General features: G+C 37.7%; 1 long non-coding RNA gene across 7 annotated transcripts in view; it reads left to right on the forward strand.

Annotated features, from left to right (window-relative positions):
- LOC100737021 (uncharacterized) overlaps positions 1–27,824 on the forward strand; it is a 171,855-nt gene that overhangs the window by 83,991 nt on the left and 60,040 nt on the right. For all 7 annotated transcript variants that reach the window (XR_014822420.1, XR_014822417.1, XR_014822415.1 and 4 more), the window contains 3 exons: positions 1,184–1,432; positions 6,627–6,757; positions 25,011–25,180. This is a non-coding gene — a long non-coding RNA (uncharacterized LOC100737021). The remainder of the gene's footprint in view (positions 1–1,183; positions 1,433–6,626; positions 6,758–25,010; positions 25,181–27,824) is intronic.

Genomic DNA, 27,824 nt, shown 5'->3' on the forward strand with positions numbered 1-27,824 from the left:
TGATAAAGATACCCAGGTAGGCTTCCAAAATGTTTTTCATAGCTGGAGCTCAGTTGTTCATTTCTCCCTTTTGGGAGGGAGCACCCCTGAGAAGCAGTCATTTTCTCTATAGTGCATGCCTCATAATAGACTCCCTCAAGACTCATAATCCGTAAATCCAATTCCTCTTCCACATGCTTCACTTTGAATATATCAAAGTAGCTTTCATATAAACCTCACTTGGCTCTTTCTTACGTGGAACATCTCTCTTCAGAGATTTACCATACTGTCTTTTTTTGAGACCTTTCCATTATCCAGTTTCTCCTCTGAATCCCTTCCAATCTGTCTATATCCCTTATAACTAGGTGACATGGGTCCCACTCAATCCAGGAGTGTCAGTTTATGCCTGTTTTCCAGGTTTGATTATCACCTGCAAATCCTATTATTCTAAAAACTGTCCTGATTAGAATGTTATCATATGTGGCCAACTACTTACAGCCAGAGGTGTTATCTAAGGGTGGACTGAGTAGTAAAGATGTGAGCAGGGCTTTCAGTTCATGTCCTCCATCTCAGTACTTTACATGTACAGTTGAGCAGATGCATTAGTGACTTGAGTCGTATCATGCCATTGCCTCATGTGAAGCTTGTGGAAGAGGGGTGTGGTTTATGGATGGCACCCCTTAAATCCATGCCTTCCCTGTGCAGCACTAGTTCTGGTGCTTCTATGGCATTTGTTTCTACAAAATTTCATGGTGTTAAAATTCAACCCATTGTCCTTTCTATCAAGAATTTTGTCATCCAAAATGCTTTTATTCCTACCAACTTTCAGTTATCAAAAGATATAATTTTGCTTTTCTGTATCATTATGTAGATTCTTGGTTAAAAATACTGCATGGGATAATCTTGTGGCATATCACCTCTTTCCAGTTTGACATGTATTCACATCCTAGTGTCATCTAACATCACAGACCTACTTAATGGTAGTATCATGCAGGCCATATATTTCTTCCGTTTGCATAATCATATTTTGGGAGACCTTAGCAAATGCCTATTAAAACTTCACATATCTAATGTAAAATACTTCTTCATAATCTATGCATCTAGATCTTAGAGTCTTAGAGCAAAAAAAAAAAAAAAGAAGGGGAAGCAAAAATAGAGTTAAGTTTACCATGACTTTTTTTTTTTTTTTTTTTTTGCCTTTTAGGGCTACCCCGCAGCATACCGAAGTTCCCAGGCTAGGGGTCAAATCGGAGCTGAAGCCAGCCTACACCACAGCCATAACAACATGGGATCCAAGCCGAGTCTGAAGCATACTCCACAGCTCATGGCAACACTGGAACCTTAACCCACTGAGTGAAGCCAGGGATTGAACTTGCATCCTCATGGATGTCAGTCGGATTCATTTCTGCTGAGCCACGACAAGAACTCCATACTGTGACTCCTTGACTTCTTGGTGAGTGTACTTCTTTTTAGCCCCCATGGGGCCTTGGAAATGTTGATTGACACGTAGACTAGGTCACTTCTCCATGAATATTTGTTTATCCAAGCACAATTTTCATTGACAAACAAGCAGAAGATCTTGTGCCTGGCCCTTTCTGTGAAAAACGCCTATTTTTTCACACCTGTCAAGGGTATCTACTTTGGGAAGTCCCCTAAACAGCTCAGGTCCACACTATAGTATGAATTGACTACTTGCTAATCATGTAAATATTATTGCTGAAACAAAAACACGATTGAGGCTGGAAGTGTGAAACAAATGCAGAAAGTGCCAGCTCTTTAATATAAGCAATTAATTAAGCATCATTTTTAAGTCTGGTGACAGGTCCCAGGGTGTTAAGCAAATCAAATATCACCATCTGCTGAGAGATGAGGCTTTCAGGAAGCATTCCCTACACTGAAGGGAGTGGTGGTGGTGTTGAAATGGACTTTTTGAGGCTTCAAAAACTAAGGACACCTACAGAGACAAACTGCTTTGTGGGTATGTCTGTAACAGATCAGACGAACATGTCTTGAGTCAGCTGAAATGGTAGAAACAGCCCAGATTTAGAAGCCAGATATAGCTGGATTCAACTCTTGGTTCTGCTTCTTTTTCAGCCTTGGGAAATGTGGTCTATCTGAGCCTTGGTTTTTTCAGCCTTAAAATGGAGATGACCTATCTTGTGGGACTTTTGTAAGAATAAGAATGATGATGATGCCCAGGCTGCAGGGGGGATTCTATATGGCAGTTGGGATGGTGGTGATGGTGGTTGTTAATGATTGACCTCTGCTGCTGATGTCTCCTCTTTGACCTTGGATTAGATGGTGTTCCAAGATGAAAAGCCCATCATTCTATTGCAGGAATGGGAATGAGGGAAATTTTGTGATAAACAGAATGAGACATGGGGACAGAACACTGACAGATGGGAGGGTGGTCTGGTCACCAGAGCTGACATCCCACAGGACTTTCCCCACTCCAACCATCTCCTCCCAAAAGGGCAGGCTGGAGTCACCTGAAATGAGGCATCATCATCTTGAATCCTCATCATCATACCTGCCTGGTTGGAGCTCACAGTGGAGTGTGTTTAGGGCAGGGATATAATCAGCTTCATGACAAGAGTACCTTGAAGGAAAAAGTAATTTTGTAAAGTGGGGAAGGTCTAACTTGAACTATTTGGGTATTTAAAATAACATTTATTCTTTTTGTTTTTCTTACTGAAAATTACCACATGATTGATGCTGAAAGCTAAGAACACACAATAGTTTGTTGTTGTTGTTGCTGTTGTCTGGTTTTTAGGGCTGTACTCACGGCATATGGAGGTTCCCGAATTGGAGCTACAGCTGCTGGCTGATGCCACAGCCACAGCAACTTGGGGTCTGAGTCTTGTCAGTGACCTACACCACAGCTCTTGCCATTGCCAGATCCCTGACCACTGTGTGAGACCAGGGATTGAGCCTGTATCCTCATGGATACTAGTTGGATTTATATCCACTGAGCCACAATCAAACTCCCACAATAGTTTAAAGCTACTACTATTAACTACTATTAACATTCTATGTATGTCCTTTTAGCCATATAAGATAAAAAATGACCTTACACTATCACCCTATGTTATAGTATACTTTTCTTGGTATCTTTCCCCCTTCCTCATCATTGCTGTTTAAGTTTTGCTGATTTCTATTAATATAATAGTTTCTTCGTTATGTAACAGAGGTCTCCAAAATGGGATGTTTTCCCCTAGGGCATGTTCAGTATAATCTGTCAGGAAGCAGCAAGAAAATTTCAGAATTCCTGTTTATACTTTCACCTCTCCTTTTTAAAATTGTGTGTGTGTATATATTTCATAATATGTAAATATGTCTGGAGGTAGGCAATCCAGAACTGGGATACTAGCTCAAGGATGTCATCAGGGACTGGAGCTCTTTCCAACGTTCTGCCCTTCTACTTTATACACAGGCCTTCATTCTCAGGCTGAGAACCTCATGTTTGCAATATGGCTGCTACACATCTCACCCTTACATCCATATTCCAGACAGGAATATGAGGAAAGAGTAAAGCACAAAGGTTTTATTTTCTCTTAGTGAGGCTTTGCTTTTTATTCAAAAAGGCATGCTTTCCTTCTCATGGGTTAAAACTAGGAAACATTGGGAATTGAAAATTTTAGATTTTAGCCTCTTTGACAAAGGAAGTCAAGGCATGGGGAATTGTGAGTAGTGTTGGGATAGATGGTCCATAGGGTCTACCACAGTCTTCTCCCCAGCAAAATGCACACACATGTCCACATATACACATACAAATTTGCCAGATGATTTCAAGAATTTCTTTAAGTGGAGGGTGAAAGGGCAGCAACTCAATAGAGCCAAACTGAAAGAGAGCCACTCACATGGATTCTCAGCTCAGTCCAAAGCCATGTAGCATGAGAGAAGCAATAGAGGAAGAAGAGAGACATCAAAAGAAAAAAGTGAAAATATATGAATGAGAGAGTCAGGTAGAGAAAAGAATGTCCATAAAGGTTATAGGTAGCAGATATGGGGTACTAACAGTGAAAAAGAAATACAATGACGAAGGTGGGGGGCAGGGAAGGATAAAGCAATATCACAGTGGGGTAAAGGGAAAGTATCTGAAGCTTAGGTTTATGAAGCTGAAGGCCCAGGGGTCAGCTCTCCAGCAGGGGCTAGGGGTAGCGGAGGTGGTGGTGGTGGAGAGCACCATTTAGTGAAAAGTTGGGCCATGTGCCACTAAATTCCGTAGAGTCACAGGACATTCATTAGGAATTCAAGGGTGTTCTCCAGAAGGTCTGGTGACTTGGAGATCTGCAGTGTGATAGAGAACAAACAGTCCAGCAAGATAAGCTTAGCTCTGGAGAATGCCGAAACATGGTGTTGAATTAGGTTTTGTAAACAATTTCTAGTGGCGTTTATGATGGCACCTTGTAGTTAGGTTCCTTACAGGTTTGTAAGATCTGATCACAATGTTTGGGATTATACATGTTGCTAATGGCATACACAGAAGTGGCAAAATAATTAGCACTGTCCCGGAAACCATCGCCTAGCACCTATGACAGACTTTCCACACTTGGAAAAAATATAGACCCATCAAGCATCACATGGCAGAAGCATAAGCTTCTTAAGGAACAACACAGGTGTTTGAACCACATATGTTTTCCTTGAGAGAGTCTTTGGTCAATCATCGAGGATATCATGTTGGAAAATAAGATTAAAAAAAAAAAAGGAAATCATGTAGCTGAAAAAGAATTAATGGACTTTTCCATGGGAATAAATACCTGATTTCTGAACACAGTCTATACCCTGAACAGTTTCCTAGAAATGACACAATTGATTAATTTGTATAAAGCACTCCAGTTGTCATACAGCAAGTTGTAAAATGCCTCCAAGTGCTGAAAGAAGTAAGCAATTTAGAGGAGTTTAAGATTTTTACCTGTATCTAATCTGGAGGCCCACCTAGTAAAACTTTGCAAATCTGGGGTTCAGGGTAAAGCATGGTTTGAAAGACGCACCTTCTGAAGTCAAACCACTTAGGTTGGGATCTTGGATTCACCACTCGTCAGTTGCGTGATTTGGGAACAAGTTACTTCACTTCTCTGCCTTTATTTCCCCATCCATAAAGTAGGGACAAACACTTCCTAGGATGTTTTTCAGGACTAAATGAGATCATCTTTATAAAGCTCACCACAGGGCATGGCACAGTAAGCATCTCAAACACCCCAGAAACACATGGATGGATGAGCAATCTTTTCCCCTAATTGCCTCCACATTTTTAAATTTTCATTTTTACATCAGTACTGCGAGTTTACCTAAAGGAACCATGTTTTATTATTAGCTTCTTGTGAAAAAAAATCACATGAATTACTGAGAAAGTGTTAACCATCTTTTTTGCAGGCATCAAAACGATGTCATATTTAGAAGTGATCACATTTCTGGTTTTGAACCCTGCTTATTGGCTCCATGACTTTGAAAAGTTGCTTAATCTCATTGGCCTTGGTGGCTTTAGTTGTAGAATGGGGATTCTGTGTAGTTTGAGTTAATAGATATAAAATGGTCACATCAGTGCTGGGCACGTAGAAAACACTCAGGGCTGCCATTGTCATTGACTTGCTGTTAACCAGGCATCTTCTAGAAAAGAAAATGGAGATAAGATGATATCACAAAATGGCTTTATTCATCTTATAAATAATACACTGAACTTCCAGACTCATAATATTCAAGGTGAAAGTTTGGAGGATGCCTACATCATGAATTTTTTCCCCATGGTCAATCATTAACAACAAAGTGAACATCTACACAGACAGAGATGGCCAACATATGGCTGATCCTACCTGACACCAGGGCCATGGCAGACTTTACAAGTCCATCATGGCACTTTTACCTACTGAGTTCACATCCAGCCTTTGCATTTTTCTCAACACAATGTTCTACATAACCATTATCAATTTGGTTGGTGTTTTATGAAATGAAACATTTTCCATCCTTGTTCTGGTATCAGGTCTTCGGAAAGTGTTACTTGCCCGGAGAATGAGGAATTGATAAGTTTTTAAAGTAAGCCCCTTCCAATGAATTTCCATTCAAACTTTTAAGTGCTGAGAGATCCCCCTCAACCTGTGAATAAGGAGGGTGAGTTATATAAAAGAGAGCGGAAAGGTTGGCTGGCAGTACTCACGCCCTATTGCTGCTTTGAAAGATGCTGCTAACATAGAGGACATAGATAGCTCCAATTAAAAAAAGAGGTTTACTGTGGTCTGAGGAAATCATTTGGCAAATGGCTACTTTTGCTGTTGACTCAGGGAATAATTTTATGGAAAGACAGCCAGGTTACAACATCTGGTATATCACAAAGCTGGGAATCTTTCATTTTGTCTTAGGAGAAAGATGCAGATGACTAAATGTAAAATGTTTCCTATATATGGATGGGTGTAATTGTCTGTTAGGACTGCCCTAACAAAATATCAAGGACTGGATGGTTGATACAGCAGAAATTTATTTTCTCACCGTTCTGGAGGCTGGAAGTCTGAGATCAAGGTGTTGTCAGGTTTGGTTTCTCCTGAGGCTTCTTGCCTTGGTATGCAAATGTTTGCCTTCTTGCTATGTTATCACATGACTTTTTTCTGCGTGTGCACCACCTATTCAGTGTCTCTCTCTCTCTTATCTTATAGGGGTCACAGGCCATATTGGAGTAGGACATCCACATGTCCTGACCTCATTTACCTTGAATTACCTGCTTAAAAGCCACATCTCCAAATATAGTCACTCTGGGGGTTAAGGCTTCAGCACATGCATTTTGAAGGTATGTAATTCAGTCTGTAACAATTTGTACCCACATAACTCCAGAATCCTATAACCCCAGCGTTGTTACTTATACTCATTGTCATGTGATTCTAGTTTTGCCAGAAAGCATTGTCATGCTAGTTAAGCACTAAGAAGACAAAGAAATGTATGCTCACTTTAGAAAATTTTCCATCTCTTTCAAGTCAATAAGACAGATACATCAATGAAAAATGGGTAAAGATACAAGAGTGAAAATTAAAGAAAAAAATACAAAAAGCTAATAATATGAGTAAGGTGACAGGAATTTTAGCTTGCCTGAGACACTTATCATATATGTATATGCTGTCTTGGTATAATCATGAATAGAACCCTTTTCATTGTCAAAAGTGTTCCCTCTCTGTGTAAGGATTGTCTTCACAACATTTTTGTGGTGGTTGAGGATTGAAGGCAGTTTGGGAGCAGAGAAGCCAAATGTGTTGGATTCATGCTATTCAGCAAACAGACTAGCTATATCCATAGCAAAATAAATGGGTCTTAAAAATGCAGTGTTGAGTGAAAAAGATTGAGGTTTACAGTAATAATATTTGCATACCACTAATATCTATGCATGTTAAACTTTATATTTTATAAGAACACAGACAAACAAAAGGGCATGTATTAAGCACATTGAAATGTGTGCCATGGAACAGGTAAGGAATATCACTGAGATAAAGAGGAAAAAAAGAAAAAAAATGAGAGTGGTCTTAAACCAAAGATGATAAGGAACTGTTGAGAAGTATGATCAATCCAGCCGTAGTATCTGAAATTGAAAAGGAAGAATTCTATCAAAATAGATAAAATTGTAGAATTTTAAAAAGTATTTTAAAAATTAAAGTGTAGATTTCTTGAGAAATTGGCATTTGTTTGCTTATTCTCTGAAGTTTAAAGTGCATTTGAGTCTGCTTAAATAAGTATCTTAAATAGGACAAAATAAACATAACAATAATTGAATGAGGGAAGCAGAATAGAGAGTATATAGAACTAGAAAAGATAAGGCAAAGTCAGGTGTGAAGTTCACATCTAAAATTAACACCAGAAGTCCCATAGATTTTCCTGAGGTGGGTCGCAGTCTTGGCGCTAAACCAGAGAGATGCCCTCACATTCGTTGTCCACCTTATCTGTCTTAACAGTCACCACAAAACCACCCCAGGCACTAAGAAGCAGCCCAACTATTTCCCATTTCAAGATCAGAGAGAAATTTCTCCCTTGAGCTCTCCTAAGAAGGGCACTGTGTAATGGAATAGTGACCTAGAAAACTAATTTCTACAGAAAGACTCATTCCAAAGCAGTGTTGAATACCTAAATGCTAATTTACTCTGACAGGGTTTGGGCTCCTTCAATTTCTGCAAAATAACTGGGTTTCAGTTCCAGAAGAGTTCAGGAAATCTGTGGCCCACAGACATTTGGGCCTTTCCACTGAATTATGAACCATAGGGCCAGAAATTCCCAGTCATGATAGCAATAGCTAATGAAATAAAAAAGAAAAGGATTCTCCTCTCAGATTCTGGATCTTCTGTTGCCTTTATGCCCCTGAGGGGGAGGTGGGAGATGAAGAGAGAATGTATTCCTCTGTCTTTTCCTGCATCAATTTTAGCAGCAATTAAATTTTTATTGACTGAAAACCTAACATAGTAATAATTATAGGGACTACAGAAAGAAAATCTATTATGTGGAAACAAGTGTCTCCAGAAAAATGAAACCAGCAAAAAGAAATGCAGAATGAAAGGGTTTAGTGGCAGGCATGTGCAGAAAGAGTCCAGTCTGAGAGGTAATCTTGAAATGGACATTCAGGGTTGTGGATGGGGCAAGAGAAAGGCAATGTGGTATTCTGGTACATCTGTGTTTGGATCAGGGATAGTTGATCAAGTTCTTTTGAAGCTTAGTAGAAATAACCCCTGAGCACTATCCAATTAGATTTAATTTTGTATTTATCAAGTGAATTCTGCTTATTAATTCAGATTCAAAGAGCCCCAAAAAGGGAGCTATGGAAAATTGATGCCAAAATAGCTGCAATTATTTCCTTTCCTGTGGCATGTATATGACTTTATGACTCATCCTGTTAATTGCTAGAGACTGTTTCTTTACCCCTTGAATTTGAGCTGGATTTGTGACTTGTTTTGGCCAGTAAAATAAAATGGAAGTTATGGTATACCTGTTCTAAGCTTGGGTTTCATGAGGTCTTGAATACTCCCCTCTTTCTCTCTGAACTTTGTACATCCATTGTGGGAATACGTGCAGGCCAACTTGCTCACAGATGATAAACAAAACCTATTTACTCATGCTGCTCTGGCTGATTGCCATGTAACATGTATGCCTAGACATGTGTGAGGCCATCTTAGACCAGCCGGACTGTAGCCTAACCACAAGCTGACAGCAAGTGCCCGTGCAGAGCTAAGAGATCCTGGCCCAGAACTTCTCTGTTGAACTTAGATGTCTGAGCAAAAACAAATATGTGCTGTTTTAAATTTCTGAGTTTTGACGTAGTTGTTACACAGCAGTAGATAACTGATACAAGAAGGTGCCCTGATATTAGTATTATAACTAATAAAAAATCTTCTCCACTATTTTTAATTTAAAAGATACAAACAAAAATACTATAAATGAAAAAAAACTTACACTTTTGGCATTCTGTTTTGTGTTTTAGGATCTTAAAAGTCAGTGAGCATGAACATCCCAGAGAACTTGAGTAGTTTTGAATACATGGGCAAAATTGAATTTCTAGACTTATAAAATGGAAGATCAGACTCTAGACAGGTGATTTTTGAAACACTCCCACCGGAGATTGTCAGCATGAGTATGGAGAGAAAGTTATGTGTCTCTCTTATGAGTAAAATCTCTAAAATTTAACAATTACCATTTGTTCATATCATCCTGGTTTACATGATAGAGAATGTTTTCAGGTATCTTTTTCCTTTTTTTCAAATTTTTATTTTATGTTGGAATATAGTTAATTTACACTGCTGTTTTTCAAGTGTACAGCAAAGTGATTCAGCAAAGTGATATAGATACATGTATCTATTCTTTTTCAGATTCTTTTCCCTTATAGGTTATTACAGAATATTGAGTAGAGTTCCTGTGCTATACAAAAGGTCCTTGTTTATTGTCTGTTTTATATATAGTAATATGTATCTGTTAATCTCCAAATCCTAATTTATCCCTCCCCCTCCACACATTTCCCCATTGGTAACCAAAAATTTGTTTTCTAAGTCTGTGAGTCTGTTTCTGTTCAGAAAATTAGTTCATTTGTATCCTTTTTTAAGTTTCCCTGTATAAGTGATGCTACATTTGTATTTCTCTGACTTAGTTCACTTATTATGATAATCTCTGTGTCCATCTATGTTGCCCCAAATAGCATTATTTCATTCTTTTCTTTTGAGTATAAAATATCCTTCTTTTTATTTTTTCATTTCTTTTTAATAAGTTTTATTGAAGTATAATTGATTTATAATGTGCTTATTTCTACTGTACAACAAAGTGATCAGTTATATATATGTATCCATTTTTTTTAGGTTCTTTTCCCATGTAGGTTATCACAGAATATTAGGTAGGGTTCTCTGTGCTATATAGCAGGTCCCCACTGGCCAGTCATTCCACATATCACAGTGTGCATATGCCAGTTCCAAATTCCCAGTCCATCCCTCTCCCTGACCTGTCCCCTTTGGTAACTATTAAGTTTGTTTTCAAAGTTTGTGAGTCCCTTTCTATTATGCAAAAAAGTTCGTTTGTATGTTTTTTTTAACATTCCAAAAATAAGTGATATCATATAACGTTTGTCTTTCACTATCTAACTTCACTTTGTGTGATAATCTCTAGGTCCTCACATATTGCTTCAAATAGCATTATTTCATTCATTTTTATAGCTGAAAATATTCCATTGTATATATGTCTTACATATTCTTTATGCATTCCTCAGTAGATAGATATTTAGATTGTTCCAGGTCTTAGCTGTTGTAAATAGTCCTGCAATGAACATTGGAGTGCATATATATTTTTGAATTATGGTTTCCTCTGGATATATGTGCAGGAGTGGGATTGCTGGGTCATGTAGTAGCTTTATTTTTAGTTTTTTAAGAAACCTCCATACTGTTTTCCATAGTGGTTGTACCAGTTTACATTCCCACCAACGCTGTGGGAGGGTTCATTTTTCTCCACACCTTCTCCAGCATTTACTATTTGTAGACATTTTGAGGATGGCTAGTCCAATCGTTGTGAAGTGATATGCCATTGTAGTTTTGATTTGCATTTCTGTAATAATTAGCAACGCTAAGCATTTTTTCACAAGTCTTTTGGCTTTCTGTCTGTCTTTGGAGAAATGTCTATTTAGATCTGCTCATTTTTGACTGGGTTTTTCAGGGTTTTTTTTTTTTGTTGCTGTTGTTGTTTGCTATTAAGCTGTATGAGCTGTTTGTGTATTTTGGAGACTAGTCCCTTGTTATCTCATCATGTGCAAATATTTTCTCCCATTCGTGCATTGTCTTTTCACTTTGTTTATGGTTTCCTTTGTTGTGTAAAGGCTTTTAAGTTTAATTAGGTCCCATTTGTTTACTTTTGTTTTTATTTTCATTACTCTAGGAGGTGGATCTAAAAAGATATTGCTGCAATTTATGTAAAGAAGTGTTCTGCCTATGTTTTCCTATGAGAGTTTCATAGAATACAGCTTTAAATTAGGGCTTTAATCCATTTTGAGTTTATTTTTGTGTTTGGCGTTAAGGGAATGTTTCAATTTTATTCTTTGACATACAGCTGTCCACTTTTCCCAGCACCACTTACTGAAGAGATTGCCTTTTCTCCATTATATACTCTTGCCTCCCTTGTCATAGATTAATTTACCATAAGTGCATGAGTTTATTTCTGGGTTTTATATCCTGTTCCATCAATTTATATTTCTGGTTTTGTATGCCTGCTATACTGTTTTGATGACTGGAGCTTTGTAGTATAGTCTGAAGCCAGGGAGCCTGATTCTTATGGCTCTGTTTTTCTTTTGTCTTTTTGCCATTTCTTGGGCTGCTCCCGCGGCATATGGAGGTTCCCAGGCTAGGGTTCGAATCGGAGCTGTCTTCACCAGCCTATGCCAGAGCCACAGCAATGCAGGATCCAAGCCACGTCTGCAACCTACACCACAGCTCACGGTAATGCCAGATCATTAACCCACTGAGCAAGGGCAGGGATCAAACCTGCAACCTCATGGTTCCTAGTCAGATTCGTTAACCACTGTGCCATGACAGGAACTCCTGGCTCTATTTTTCTTTCTGAGGATTGCTTTGGCTGTTTGGGGTCTTTCGTGTTACTATACAAATTTAAAAAAATTATTTTAGTTCTGTGAATAATGCCATTGGTAATTTGAGAGGAATTGTGTTGACTCTGTAGATTGCCTTGAGTAGTATAGTTATTTTGACAATTTTAATTCTACCAGTCCAAGAATATCTTTCTGTATTTGTGTCGTCTTTAATTTCTCTCATCAACACCTTGTAGTTTTGAGGTTTTTTTTTCTCCTTAGATAGTTTGATTTCTAGGTATTTTATTCTTTTTTAATGTGACAGTAAATGGGATTGTTTCCTTAATTTCTCTGCCTGATCTTTCATTGTTAGTGTATAGAAATGCAACAGATTTCTGTATATTAATTTTGGTATCCTGCAACTTTACCAAATTCATTGATGAGTTATATCAGTTTTCTGGTAGCGTCTTTAGGATTTTCTATCTATTGTAACATGCCATCTGCATATAGTGACATTTTTACTTCTTTTTCAATTTGGATTTCCTTTACTTATTTTTCTTCTCTGATTGCTATGGCTAGGACTTCTAAAACTATGTTGAATAAAAGTGATGAGAATGGACATCTTTTTCTTGTTCTTGATCTCAAAGGAAGTGCTTTCGGCTTATCACCATTGAGAATGATCTTAGCCGTGGGTTTGCCATATATGGCCTTTATTTGTTGAAGTAGATTCCTTCTATGCCAACTTGCTGGAGAATTTTTATTGTAAATGGGTTTTGCACTTTGTCAAAAGCTTTTTCTGCATCTATTGAGATGATCATATGCTTTTTATTCTTCAGTTTGTTAATGTGGTATATCACACTAAATGAATTGTGGATATTGAAGATTTCTTGCATTTCTGGAATAAATCCTACTGGATCATGGTCTATGATCCTTTTAATGAATTGTTAGTTTCAGTTTGCTGGTATTTTGTTGAGGTTTTTTTGTTTATGTTCATCTGTTTATTGGCCTGTAATTTATTTATTTTTTTTGTGGTATCTTTGGTTTTGGTATCAGAGTGATGAAGGCCTTATAGAAGGAGTTTGGGTGTGTTCCTTCCTTTGCAATGTTTTGGAAGAGTTTCAGAAGAGTAAGTGTTAATTTATCTCCAAATGATTGATAGAATTCGCCTGTGAAGCCATCTGGTCCTAGATTTTTATTTGTTGGAAATTTTATTTATTTATTTATTTATTTATTTATTTTTCTGTCTTTTTTGTTGTTGTTGTTATTGTTGTTGTTGTTGTTGTTGTTTTTTGCTATTTCTTGGGCCGCTCCCGCGGCATATGGAGGTTCTCAGGCTAGGGGTTGAATCGGAGCTGTAGCCACCGGCCTACGCCAGAGCCACAGCAACGCGGGATCCGAGCCGCGTCCGCAACCCACACCACAGCTCACGGCAATGCCGGATCGTTAACCCACTGAGCAAGGGCAGGGACCGAACCCGCAACCCCATGGCTTCCAGTCGGATTCGTTAACCACTGCGCCACGACGGGAACTCCTGTTGGAAATTTTAAATTACAGTTTCAATTTCAATACTTGTGATTGGTCTCTTCATATTTTCCATTTCTTCCTTAGTCAGTCTTAGAAGATTTTACATTTCTAAGAATTTGTTCATTTCTTCTAAGTTGTACATTTTATTGGCATATAGTTGCTTGTTGTAGTCTCTTATGATTCTTGGTATTTCTGTGATGTTGGTTGTAACTTCTCTTTTTCATTTCTAATTTTATTGATTTATACCTCTCATTTTTTCCTTGATAAATCTGGCTAAAGGCTTATCAATTTTGTTTATCTTTGCAAAGAACCAGATTTTAGTTTCATTGATCTTTTCCATTGTTTCTTCATCTCTATTTCACTTATTTCTGCTCTGATCTTTATGAATTCTTTCCTTCTACTAATGCTGGGTTTTGTTTGTTTTTCTATCCTTTTTCTAGTGATTTCTGGTCTTGATATCATATTTGCACATGGATGAGTTCCTACTTTTACTGCATGCTTGTCTTTACCACTGAGGATTCTCATTTTGTAATTTTTTTTGTTCTTAGTTATGGCTTTTTCTTTTCCACTTAGATTCCTTTAGCATAAATCTGGTTTGGTAGTATTGAATTCTCTCAACTTTTCTTGTTGATAAAAGTCTTTAAATCTCCATCAAGTCTGAATGAGAACCTTGTTGGGTAGTTTTCTTGGTTATAGGTTTTTCATTTTCCTCACTTTAAGTATATTACGCCACTCCTTTCTGGCCTTCAGAGTTTCTACTGAAAAACTAGCCCGATAGTTTCATGGGGATTCCCTGGCATGTTATTTGTTGCTTTTCCCTAGTTGCTTTTAGTATTTTCTCTATGTCTTTAGTTTTCATTAACTATTTGTTTCTTCTAGTCTATTTTTCATTTTGGTTATTGTATTGTTCATCTCTATTTGTTCTTTATATCTTTTAGCTCTTTGTTAAATATTTCTTATATCTCTTCAGTCTGTGCCTATATTCTTTTTCTAAGATCTTGAATCACCTTTACTATCATGAGTCTGAATTCTTTTTCAGATAGATTACCTATTTCTACTTCAATTAGTTGTTCTTTTGGGGCCTTATCTTGTACTTTCACCTGGAAAATATTCTTCTGCTGTCTCATTCTGTCTGACTTTCTGTGTTTGCAGTCTCTCTTCCACAGACCCCAGGATTGTATTTCTTCTTGGTTCTGATGTCTGCCCTCTGGTGGGTGAGACTGGTCAGAGTCTTATTCAGGTTTCCTAGTAGGAGGGACTGGTACCTATGCACTGGTGGATAGACTGGGTCTTTCCCTCTGGTGGGAAGGGCCATGTCAAGGGGTATATTTAGAGATGGCTGTGGGCTCAGGAAGATTTTAACTGCTGATGGGTGGGACTGTGTTTCTGCCCTGTTGGTCATTTGGCCTGAGGCATCCCCACACTGGAGCCTATAGGCAGTTGGGTGTGGTCAGGTCTAGCTGTTAAGATGGAAGCTTCCAGGAGAGCTCATGCCAATGTATACTCCCTGGAAAGGCCACCAGTGTCCTTGTCCCCACAGTGACCCACAGTCACTCCTTGCCTCGCCAGGAGACCCTCTGAGACCAGCAGGTAGGGCTGGCCCTGGATCCTATGAAATTGCTGCTTTTGCCTTGGGTCCCAGTGTTCACAACATCTTGTGTGTGCCCTACAGGAATGGAGTCTCTGTTTCCCTAAGTCCTACGGAGCTCTTGCACTGAAGCCTTGCTGTCGTTCAAAGCCAATGCTCCCCCTCCAAATTGCAGACCCCCAGCCTGGGGAGCCTGATGTGAGGCTTAGAAACTTATCTTGTGTGGGAGAACTTCTTTGATATAATTATTTTTCAGTTTTTGGGTTGTCACCTCATTGTGGCTTCTTCTTTGTCTTTGGATATAGAACATCTTTTTTTTTTTTTTTTTTTCTCTAATAGGTTTTGGTCTTTTTTTGTCAGTGGTTTTTCAGCAGTTAAATGTGATTTTAGTATTTTTGAGAGAGGAGGTGTGTTCAAGTCCTTCTGTTCTTCCATTGTGTTTCCCACTTGGAAATTTTTCTGAAAGAACAATTCTTTTCAAAAATACATTCCCCCTGAAGTGGATTTGGTCCTTGTGCAGCCTCCAAGGTAGCTGAAAACAGCTTGTTTCCATGTCCAGGCAGAAGTTGCACTTAGAGTATCTCTAATTACTCCTATATTGCTTTGTACCTACTGCCATATATTCTGTAAGTTCCTTTCTTAGAGTTATGTTTCCTTCTTTTGGTTCATATCTCATCATCTCTCCTTGAGGACATGAGGGGGAAAGTACACAAAAATACCTGTCATGGATAAGCTGGAAAATCCCCAATTTTAATTGGGTTCTATAGTGGTTTCTGTGACCACTTCTGACCCCTTGACATTTTCCTTTCTGTGAAATTTGTTGTCAGTTTTATTGTCAAGGATTTGGTTGGGTTTAATGTTGCCGCAAGAGGGAGAGTCACATCTGGACCTGGTCCCCCCCTCCTGTGAGTCAGCAGCATCTGTTATATGGTGGCTGGGTCTCATTATTGCCACTGTTGCTGGGCTGGCAGATCTTTTACAAGTAGGAATGATGGAGGGCTCTGGGGAGATGCAAGAGGGTGGTTACTGTCTTACGGAGGTTGTGGTGAAAATGCACCTGTCTGTGTCTTGCAAGAAATGAAAGATATTTCTTTCCTTTCAGAACTGCTAAAGGAATTCTTAGACTATCCATACAACAAAATAAGCAAAATTTAGGATTCAGTTTATAAAATGCATAAGAATATTGGCAATATTTTTGGGAAATTAAAATTTTTCCTATTCTCTTTCTCCTTTTCTGAAATTAAAGAGTCAAAGCATTGTGGTACAGTGATTTTTGAGATGGAAAGAAACTTTTAGGATTTGAGGCATACTTGGCTTTCTGGCTCTGCCATGTGAACTGTATGCTCTGTGGCAATTTAGTTTTTCTGTGACCTTAGTTCTTATCTATAAAGTGAAAATGGTATAACTTTGTCATAAGGATTAATTAATTTAAATGGGTATAATTCCTAGTGTGTCTGGAGAAAAAGGTATTTGATAAATGTAGACCTTTTATTTTACCCTCTTTTCATCTTTTCTAGCTTTTAGTTATATTGCTATTATTTGCTTACTTGATTTGGCTGTATCTATGTTTTTTTACTCTATAGAATGAAGCATGGGTTTTTGGAAAACAGGAAGACATTTATACCAAAATCGTTAAACTGCTTATGCTTTTTACCTAATAATACCACTTAGTAAAGTGGTACTAAAACAATGTATCGAATGTTTTAAAGTACAAAGCTATAGTCATAAATTGATCCATTGTTGCTACCTGGTCATTTTCTTCTTTTCCTTGTTTAAAAAAAAAAAACACAAAACACATCATTTTCTTCACCCACCTTTTAAAATCACATGTACTATTTGCTACTTATTCTTGTTTCCATGCAGTTAGTAAATTCTCATCCACTCCCTTAATAGTTAAAAAATGACCAGTATTAATTCCGTGTGGTTTCAACATGAATCACTCCCTTCGAAAAAAATTTGCAAATAGGCTTATTTCTTTATTCTAGGCTGCCAGGTTCCATGAGAAGCAAAACTCTAGATTATAACTCATCCTGCATGTTTATGCATCTATTAGGAGATATTTCATAATAATAACTATGCCAATCCTTCGTAATATTGGAAGATTCCACCATCAGAATAGTCAATAAAGCATTTAAAATGGAGGAAAAGGAACTCATTTTGACTGGTCAGTTGCTACACGCTCAACCCTATTCTAGGGTAGTTTAAACTTTTTTTTTGCTGCCCTGCAGCATATGAAGTTCCCAGGACAGGGATCAGATCCTAACCACAGTTGTGATCTATGCCATAGTTGTGGCAACACTGCATCCTTAACACACTGTTCCAGGCCACAGTGAAACCTGAGCCCCAACATTCCAAAGACACCTCTAATCCTTTGCACCAGAGTGGGAACTCCCCAAACTTTGCTTTTACAAAAAACCTGCTAGTAACTATTTTATTTTATTTTAATTGAAATATAGTTGATTTACAGTATTGTTAGTTTCAAATATACAACAGTGATTAAAAATTTTTATAGATTATACTCTAAGTATAGGTATTATAAAATATTGACTATATTCCCTGTGCTACATAATATATACTTGTAGCTTTTTTAATTTTTATGTAATTTATACCTCTTAATCTCATGCCCCATATTGCCCCTCTCCTCTTCTCCCCACTGATAATCAGTAGTTTGTTCTTTCTGTGAGTCTGTTTTTATTTATTATATTTATTCATTTGTTTTATTTTTTTAGATTACATATATAAGTGATAGCATACAATATTTGTCTGTCTCTGACTTATTTCACAAAGCATAATACCCTTCAAATCCATCTTGTTCTTATAAATGGCAAATTCTTTTTTATGACTGAGTAGTATTCCATTATATTTGTATATATCACAACACCCTTTTCCATTCATCTGTTGATGGATACTTAGATTGCTTCCATATTTTGGCTTTTGTAAATCATGTTGCTGTGAATATTGGGGTGCATGTATCATTTTTTATTGCTATTTCCCCAATACAATTTTTTTTCTACTGTACATCATGGTGACCCAGTTACACATACATGGACACATTATATTTTCTCACATTATCATACTCTATCACAAGTGACTAGACATAGTTCCCAGTGCTACAAAGCAGGATCTCATTGCTAATCCATTCCAAAGGCAATAGTTGGCATCCATTAACCCCAAGCTCCCATTCCACCCGACTCCTTCCCCCTCCCCTTGGCAACCACAAATCTATTCTCCAAGTCCATAATTTTCTTTTTGGTGGAAAGGTTCACTTGAGCCATATATTAGATTCCAGATATAAGTGATATCATATGGTATTTGTCTTTCTCTTTCTGACTTACTTCACTTAGTATGAGAGTCTCTAGTTCCATCCATGTTGCTACAAATGGCATTATTTTGTTCTTTTTTATGGCTGAGTAGTATTCCATTGTGTGTATATACCACATCTTCCTAATCCAATCATCTCTTGATGGACACTTGGGGTGTTTCCATGTCTTGGCTATTGTGAATAGTGCCACAATGAACATGCAGGTGCATGTGTGTCTTTTAAGGAAAGTTTTGTCTGGATATATGCCCAAGAGTGGGATTGCTGGTTTGTATGGTAGTTCTATGTATAGATTTCTAAGGTAACTCCATACTATTCTCCATATTGGTTGTACCAGCTTACATTCCCCCCAACAGTGCAGCAGGGTTCCCTTTTCTCCTCACTCCCTCCAGCATTTTTTATTTGTGGACTCATGAATGATGGCCATTCTGACTGGTGTGAGGTGGTATCTTGTGGTAGTTTTGATTTGCATTTCTCTAGTAATCAGGGATGTTGAGCATTTTTTCATGTGCTTGTTGGTCATCTGTACATCCTCCTTGAAGAAACACCTATTCAGGTCTTTTGCCCATTTTTCCATTGAGTTGTTGGCTTTTTTGCTGTTGAGTTATATAAGTTGTTTGTATATTCTAGAGAATAAGCCCTTGTCAGCTACATCGTTTGAAACTATATTCTCCCATTCTGTAAGTTATCTTTTTGTTTTCTTTTTGGTTTCCTTTGCTGTGCAAAAGCTTGTCAGTTTGATGAGGTCCCATTGGTTTATTTTTGCTTTTATTTCTGTTGTTTTGGTAGACTGACCTGAGGAATCATTTGTAAGGTTGATGTCAGAGAATGTTTTGCCTATGTTCTCTTCTAGGAGTTTGATGGTGTCTTGTCTTATATTTAAGTCTTTCAGCCATTTTGAGTTTATTTTTGTGCCTGGTGTGAGGGTATGTTCTAGTTTCACTGATTTGCATGCAGCTGTCCAGGTTTCCCAGCAATACTTGCTGAAAAGACTGTCTTTTTCCCATTTTATATTCCTGCCTCCTTTGTCACAGATTAATTGGTGTCTGGGTTTATTTCTGTGTTCTGTATTCTGTTGCAGTAGTCTGTATGTCTGTTTTGGTACCAGTCCACACTGTCTTAATTACTGTAGCTTTGTAATATTGCCTGAAGTCTGGGAGAGTTATGCCTCCTGCTTGGTTTTTGTTCCTCAGAATTGCTTTGACAATTCTGGGTCTTTTGTGGTTCTACATAAATTTTTGGATTATTTGTTCTAGTTCTGTGATCATTTTGAATTACTGTTTTAATTTTCTTCAGATATTGTTAGATCATACGATAGTTTTTGTTTTCATATTTTGAGGAAATTCCATGTTGTTTTCTGCTGTGGCTGTAGAGTTTACATTACCACCAACAGTGTATGAGGGTTCCTTTTTTCCACATCCTCACCAACATTTGTTATTTGTGGTCATCTATTTAAGTCTTCTGCCGCTTTTTTAATCGGGTCGTTTGCTTCTTTGATATTGTGTTGTATGAGCTGTTTACATATTTTGAATATTAACCCCTCATTTGTTATATCATTTGCAAATATTTTCGCCCATTTGGTAGCCTGTCTTTTCATTTTGTGGTTTTCTTTACTCTGCAAAAGCTTTTAAGTTTCATTAGGTCCCATTTGCTTATTTTTGTTTTTGTTTCCTTTTCCTTAGGAGCAAAAAAAAAAAAAAAAAAAAAAAGAAAAAAGAAACATTGCTACAATTACGTCATAGAGTGTTCTGCCTATGTTTTCTTCTAGGATTTTTTATGGTATCAGCGCTTACATTTGGGACTTTAACCCATTTTGAACTTATTTTTATTCGTAGTGTGAGAAAATGTTCTAATTTCATTCTTTTACATATTGGACGTCAAGTTTTCCCAGCACCACTTATTGAAGAGACTGCCTTTTTCTATAGTGTATTCTTGTCTTATTTTTCATGGATTAATTGATCATGTGTGTGGGATTATTTCTAGGCTCTCTATTATGTTCCTTTGATCTATGTATCTGTTTTGTGCCAGTATCATACTGTTTTGATTACTGTAGCTTTGTAGTATAGTCTGAAGTTAAGGGGCATGATTTCTCCAGTTATGTTCTTCTTTTCAAAATTGTTTTGGCAGTTTAAGGTCTTTTATGTTTCAATAAAAATTTTTGTTTTTATTTTTTATTTTTTACTTTTTTTTTGTCTTTTTAGGGCCACACCCACAGCATATGGAGGTTCCCAGGCGAGGGGTCAAATTGGAGCTGTATCTGCCAGCCTCCACCACAGCCACAGCAATGCCAGATCCAAGCCATGACTGCAACCTACACCACAGCTCATGGCAATGCTGGATCCATAACCCACTAAGCAAGGCCAGGGATAAAACCTGCATCCTCATGGATCTTCATCAGATTCGTTTCTGCTGATCCACAATGGCAACTCCTCAATACAAAATTTTAAATTATCTGTTCTTGTGCTGTGATCAGCCAGTAAGTATTTTAATCTCCCATTCCCTGAATAGGAAACAGAAACCCCAAGATTTCAACTGACTTGTCTACAGACCAAGAGTTTGAACAAAAGATTGCTTGACTTTAAAATCCATATTCTTGTTTCTATTCCCAGCTGCCTCCAAGGCAGTGATTATTACCCTTGTATACACATTGGAATCATTTGGGAAGCTTCAAAAAAAATTAGCAAATGCTCAGCATGATATTCAAAATGAACAAGGTTGGAGGAGTCACACTACCCAATTTCAAGACTTGCTGTAAAGCTTCACTAATCAAGATGGTGTTCATTGGGAAAGAATAGAGACATAGACCAGTGGAACCAGAGAGTCAAGAAATAGACCCACACAAATAAAGTCACCATGTCTTCGACAAAGGAACAAAGGCAACTCAGAAGAGAAAGATGCTCAGACAATTGGAAATCCATAAGTAAAAGTGGATGTAGACCCAGACCTTACACTTTTATAAAAATGAACTTATAATGGATAATAGATCTAAATGTAATATACAAAGCTATAATCCTGTAACTTTCTCCTATATTATATTGTATATGACATTGGGTTTGATCATGTGGTTTTAGATATATGATCTAAAGCATGATTTATTAAAAAAATTTGATAAATTGGATTTTATTAAAATTAAATTCTATTTTGTGAAAGACACTATTAAGAGAGTCAAAGGACAAGCCACAGACTGCAAGAAAATATTTGCAAACACATATCTGATAAAGGGCTTATGTCCAACATATACAAAGAACTCTTAAAACTGAACAACAAAGAAATAGTCATTTTTTAAAATAGTCAAAAGATCTGAACAGACATTTAAACAAATAATATACAGAGATGGCAAATTCTCACATGCAAAGAAATTCAACATCATTTGTTATTAAGGAATTGCAATTTATAATAATAGTGAGATGATACTATATGCCTTTTAAAATGGCTAATATTAAAAAAAAAAAAAAGCTGACAACATACACTGCTGACAAGGATATAGAGCTACAAGGAAGTCTCACTCATTGCTGGTGTGAATGCAGAACAGTATATTTTGGAGGAGAGTTTGGCCGTTTCTTATAAAGCTAGATGTAGTTATACTATCCAATGGTCAAACGTGTTTATTGATTTGAAAACTGTATCCATATAAAAAAAACCAGCATGTGAATATTTATACCAACCTGATTCATAATTTCCAAAACTGGAAGCAACCAAAATGTCCTTCAGTAAGTGAGTAGATAAACAAAATCTGGTACACCTGAACAGTGGAATATTATTCAGCAGTAAAAGAAATGAGTATCAAACTACAAAAAGACCTGAATAATTTTAAATGCAAGTTGCTAAGTGAAAGAAGCCAGTATAAAAAGGCAGCATATTATATGATTCAAATTATATAACAGTCTGGAAAAGGTAAAACTATAGAGTTGGTAGAAAGATCAGTGGTTTCCAGGGACTTAGGGAAAGTGAAAGTGTTGAAATAAGCAAAGTGGGGGGGTTGGTTATTTAAGAGAGTTGAAACTATTCTGTATGATAACTGTAATGGTGGATACATACATGAAATGCATTTGTCAGAAGCCCATAGAACTTTATAGAACAAAAAGGGAATCTTAATATATGCAAATTTAAAAAATCATTTAGTGTGTTGGGAATACCAAGGTGAAATGCAGAATTGTGACAAATGAATATAACTGTATTATGAATGTGTTAAACAACCACATTGAAAGGTGAAAAAAATGATACTGATCTAAATAGCTTCAGAAATGAGTGGAGTCTGTAAGACTAAAGGCAAAAGGAAATGTATATAAGCACTCTAGTTGATAAAGCTGTTTCCTAGGGTGATACAGGTTAACACCTTTCATACCACTATGTATGCAAACTGAAACTCAACAATTAAGTAAATGGATGGGCAGTAGTGGGAGCCAAATTTGGTAGGAATTTAACAGATAAGTAAAAGGAAGAGGTTGGAATCATCCATGTGGAACAGATTAGAGTTGGCGACATCAATATGGATTCATGTTAGCTTAGTACAGATACAGATGGTTACATATAGAAGTCATAGCTATATGTGTATACATGGGTTATTAATCACACACATATACGCCCTTGTTCTGTCAACAAGGGAGGGCCTAGAGGCAGTAACACCTTAGGAGCAAAGAGTACACCTATCTCCTAGATCTTAGTTTCTCATATTATTCTCCAGCCAAAGGAACCAGAACTTGGATAAATGGCTGATATTAGGACTAGGGTAGAAAATATACAAGATGAACGTGGAACATCTTATAGTGCCAAAAAGTAAGAAAGTGCCCAAAAAAACAGCAACACCTGTGATGGGGATGTCAGAGGGATACAGCCACCTGAAAGAGCTCCCAATGGCCAAAGCTGCCACACTTATTTTGTGAGCAACAGAATAAATGAAGTAGTATATAATTGAAACCCAAGGTAGAAAAATAAAGAAAATGAGTCCATAGTGATATGAATCGATTTTTGAGTAAATAAATGGATGACAATAGATGCATTTTCCATATCAAAGAATTCTATATATTTTATGTTAAAGGTGGGTTGAACATAATGACTCAGGGAAGTGGAATATAATTCCCTATTTCTTAAAGGTGGGTTGAACATAATGACTTCTTTTGAAAGAGTAGACTATGAGAAAGGAGAGCAAAGAGCAACTTGAAACCAACCTGACAACAGTCTCTTAGCCAAATAATTAGGGTCAGCATCTGTAATGAAGTCATGTTGATATGTGTACCCTTGATCTAATATGATGAGAATGGCTTTACCACTGTGGTTTTCTTCCCCAAGCACATAACCCCAGTGGAATCATGAGAAGAACAGCAGACAAATCCCAATTGAGGGACACCCTCCAAAACATCTGATCATTACTCCTCAAGACCATCAAGGTTATCAAAAACAAAAGAAGTCTGTGAAACTGTTAGAGCCAAGAAGAGCCTAAGGAGACATGATGACTAAATGTAAATCCTAAATAGGATCTTGGAATACAAAAAAAGAAGTTAGGGAAGAACTGAGGGAATATGAAAAAAGTGTGACCTTTAGCTAATAATAGTGTATCAATATTGGCTCCGTAATTGTAACACATGTACCATACTAAGATGTTAATAACTGGGGAAACTAGCATTCAGAATATGGGAAATCTCCACTATCTTGGCATTCTTTGTCAATCTAAAACTGTTCTGAAATAAAACATTTACTTCAAAGAATTTGCAATGCCCAAGTACTACCTCAAGATTCTGATATAATTTGTCTGGTGTGTGGCCTGACCCTTGGGACATTAAAAAGCTGCCCAGGTGATTCTAATATGTCCCTGCTCTAAGGAAAGAGAGGGTTTTTACAACCAGCTGCTCTTTCTTCTTTTTCCTTTTTAATCACAATAAATGCGCTGACCTTGTCCTTAATAAAAGAGCAGCATGACTTAATGATTTTGGTTGTTTGATACAGCTGTTCTTTAAATGTTCAGCCAGCAATATGGAACTTAGTGATATTTCCTGTTAAATAAAAAATCTTTTTCAAGAACCTTAAACTATCATACACTGTTTAGGTCAACAGTAAAGGGCAGACTATGCTACATGTCATTGTCACTGGTTCGAATCTGTACATGGTGGGAATGCCGTTTGTTGGTTTGTTTGTCTTTTTAGGGCTGCAGCTGTGGCATATGGAAGTTCCCAGGCTAGGGGACAAATTAGAGTTGCAGCTGCTGGCCCATGCAACAGCCCCAGCAGTGACAGATGGAGCTGTGTCTGCGACCTACACCACAGCTCACAGTAACACTTAATCTTTAACCGACTAAGAAAGGCCAGGGATCGAACCCTCATCCTCATGGATACTGGTTGGGTTCATTACTGTTGAGCCACAGTGAGAACTCTGGGAATGACTAATTTCTCTTTGAAGTTTTATGGGATGTGTTTGTGGAGGCAAAACGTCTGTTACATGTTAGGTGCAAAGGTTTAGTTTTAATTAGATAGTCAGCTTATTTTCCGGTATTTGATGGTGAGAGATGAGATAAAAGCATCACATGCTGGCAAACTTGGCTTAAAGGTTCCAGAACTTCAAACTGACCTGAGCCATCTGTTTCCCTCATGCAGGGGTTCCTGGGAGCTTTTCTGGTGCTGGCATTGACTGGTTCCACCAGTCAGTGAGGAAGGGATCCTACCTACCTCAGCACCCGGACCAACTTCATTGAAGAGACAGATCAAGTGGCGATGGAGTCTGGCTTCCTCATGCACAGACAAGTATGGAGCTTATTTTGGAACTGGTAAGACTATATTTTTAGACTTAAACTGTTTACTAAAATCCCTAACAGGCCAGGAAATTGCTTTACATACATTAAAGTACGAAAAAAAGACAGTTTTCCCATTATTTTTCTTCCTTAGAAATAATCATTAGTAGGAATTCCTACTTATTTTTTAACCTATAAGAATATCATCCAACCAGAAAATATCTGTTGATTGAATCTTATACTAGGCTAGGCAATGGGGGAGATATTTAATAAGTTAAAAAAAATCATTCATTATTCATTGAATAATTATTCATTCATTCAAGTAGTGCTTAATTGAGTGTATATCACATACCAGGCATCTGCTAGGTACTAGGGATTTTAAAAAAATAAAGTAAAAAACTGAGATTTTTCTTCCTTTTTAAGTAGCCCATATTCCAATAATTTCCTGTCTAGATTAGTGGTTCTCAACCAGGCATGATTTTGCTGCTCAGGGGATATTTGACAATGTCTGAAGAAATATTTGGTTGGCACTACTGGAGGGTTGGGGGAATGCTACTGGCTTCTAATGGCTAGAGGCCAGGAATGCTGCTAAAAATCCTTCACTGCACAGCAAAGTCCCCACAACACAAAATTATAGGTCCTGAAAAGTCAATATACCTAGGCTAAGAAACCCTACAAACCCACCGGGCCCTTCCTGGAAAGAGAACATGCCCTCCAGGTGTGAATGAACAAAGCCTTAAAGCCACCTACTGGCCCTCCCTTTACCAGGTGAGGTTGCAATGGGGGAGGGTCCCTAGCTGAGGGAAGAGTAAATGTCACCACCCTGCCCATCAGATGGGTTATGGTGGCCCTACTCAGAGGAAGGCCAGCTTTTGTACCATCAGGTCCCAGCAGTTCCAGCAGTAACAGCCCAGGCCAGGAGGCACATCCAGTTAAATCAGGTTGCATCAGAGAGAGGATCTGAGCTTGTTTTTTATTGACAGCAGCCAAATTTCTTTAGTTAACCCTGGAAATACACAAGTCCTTTTGAATAATCTACCGAAAGCCAATGACATTCTAACAATTTACACATAGCATTTGTTCCTAAGTTGAAACTGCTGCAGCATTTTTGTGTCATCTTACTTATGCATATGTATTACCTCTAAATATAAAAAGTGTTCTTAGAATCATGCTGTTCCATATAGCCACTAGCCGCATGTGGCTCTTTAAATTTATATGAGTTGAAATCAGATAATATTTAGAATTCACTCCTCCATCACCCTAATCACATTTAAAGTGCTCACTCATCGTATGTGCCTACTGGCTAATGACTTGGACAGAGTAGAGGGAGAACATTTCTAGAGCATCACAGAAAGTTCTAAGAGATAGCATTGCCTTACAAGCCATTTCTAAGGATCCTCACCAATATGTATAGTTACTGCTTAAAAAAAAAAATACTTATTTTCTAGTAGCTGAGGCAGCAGGGCAAATGCTTTGTGGTATCTCAGTATCACTGTCTGTTAGAAAGACACAGACACGTTCTGCTGGAGTACCCCCTCTTGTCAGACATAGCATTTTGTGAAGGTCTATGTAATGGATGTTGAGTAACATATCAGATGATTGAATTTGATTTTCTAGAAGATCTAACAATGTAAAATTCAAGGAGATAACCCTTATCAAGCATTTCTGATCTAAGTCAAATGTGTATTGTTAAATATTAATTCCATTAAGGTATGTCAGCAGGGAATTAAGATGTGTGACCCAAATATATTTCTTTTTAGTAATTGAATGTAATAGAGAACTAGCGTTTAGTGGCTCTCAGTGGGGAATGGGGGAGGATAAATGGAGCAAGGGAGGGTCAAAATGACCTAGAGAGCCCTTGTGCAATGCATAGTGGTGCCACCACTTAAGGTTGGTCAGAATGGTGGCATGAGTGGGTGGGTAGGGAGTGTGGAATATACATCTGCACATGTAATTGCAATGTAACCAATCCAAGTTCCCCATGTAATTCCAGTGTAACCAATCCAAGTGAGTATTGTTTAGAAAGGAAAATTAATGTTGCTTCTGTTGTACAGTGTGGCCAGTGAGGGTGGGGTGGGTAGGTCAATGTGGCTTAAAAAAGATACCTGGTCCCCACCTCTACATATGATTCATATATCTTGGGTGGGTCCAGATATCCACTCAATTCTCTCTCACTGTCTTTCTTTCAAATGACCTCTGGTTGTTCCCTTCTTCCCTTCCCCCATAAGTCATTTAGAATGATCAACTAGGTTTAGAACAACTGCCTTGGGCATTTCTTTCCCATATCAGGTGTCTCTAGTAAGCTCTTGCAATTGATCACAATTTCTTCTTGGATGCATTTTCTGATCAGTAACCTGAAATAATGCTGTTGTGTGCTGCTGATCAAAGGAGGTATCACATGCACAGAGGATGCAGTGGCTAGAGAGGACACAGCTGAGGAAATTCAGGAATCTCCTTTGTATCTTTTGCTCTCCTACTTGCACAGAAAAGTGAGCCAAGGGTGTGTGAGCAGGCTAAAAATATTCTCCAAAACAACCTGATTAAGCTCTTAGATAATTATTTAGTTTGAAACTTCAGGGTTTGGTCACGGAGCTTGTTCATTTTTGTTAATATTAGAAGGCTATTACTGTAGAGAAGTTTGAGAGTCCATCAGATTGTTAGCTAGCTTTGCTGATGGACT

Source organism: Sus scrofa, chromosome 1, assembly GCF_054392235.1.
Source record: "Sus scrofa isolate SSC_HxYL_T2T_F1_AM1 chromosome 1, Sscrofa_HxYL_maternal_Yorkshire_Landrace_v2.0, whole genome shotgun sequence".
Taxonomy (NCBI): domain Eukaryota; kingdom Metazoa; phylum Chordata; class Mammalia; order Artiodactyla; family Suidae; genus Sus; species Sus scrofa.